Below are 806 nucleotides of genomic sequence, written 5' to 3'. Positions count from 1 at the left end.
ACACAATTCTTCCCAATCTGGAATGACTGGAAGGTGCTCAGATATGATTGTGTAACCTTATGATGAACCACTGTGTCTAACTTGATATTTAGTGATTCACATACTTATTTAAGTCTCTCAGTATTTTCGTTCTCTTTGATTAACTACATATATATATATATATATTAAATAGAGACAGGGTCTAGCTATGTTATCCAGGCTGGTCTCAAACTCCTGGCCTCAAGCGATCCTCCAGCCTCAGCCTCCCAAAGTGCTGGGTTTATAGGCATGAGCCACCATGCCCAGCATGATTAGACTACATTTTAATCTAGGACTTGGACCATGAAACAAAGGCCTGTGGGCTAAATTCAGCCCAGTGCCTATTTTGTAAATAAAGTTTTATTGGAACACAGCCATGACTGTTATTTATCTATTATCTATGGCCACTTTTGTGTGACTATCTGGGCCTTCACAGAAAAAGTTTGCTGACCAGAGTTGTCATACAATTTCTTTACTTTTTCTCTAATCATATTAGAGTCTACAGGTATGCCTTTCTTACAGCAATCCTACATACATATAAAAGTTGCATTTTTAATATGACATAAAAAGGGAGTTTGCAAAAAGTGTAAAGTTTTAATGCTTGCTGGCATAGCTGCAGTGATGACTTCAGAAATTTTGTTTTATATGGCCATACTGCCCAAGGTAATTTGTAGATTCAATGCCATTCCCATCAAGCTATCAATGAGTTTCTTCACAGAATTGGAAAAAACTACTTTAAAGTTCATATGGAACCAAAAAAGAGCCCACATTGCCAAGACAATCCTAAG

This window comes from Colobus angolensis, unplaced genomic scaffold (genome assembly GCF_000951035.1).
Source record: "Colobus angolensis palliatus isolate OR3802 unplaced genomic scaffold, Cang.pa_1.0 Scaffold386, whole genome shotgun sequence".
NCBI lineage: Eukaryota > Metazoa > Chordata > Mammalia > Primates > Cercopithecidae > Colobus > Colobus angolensis.
Note: the sequence above shows the minus strand (reverse complement) of the source record.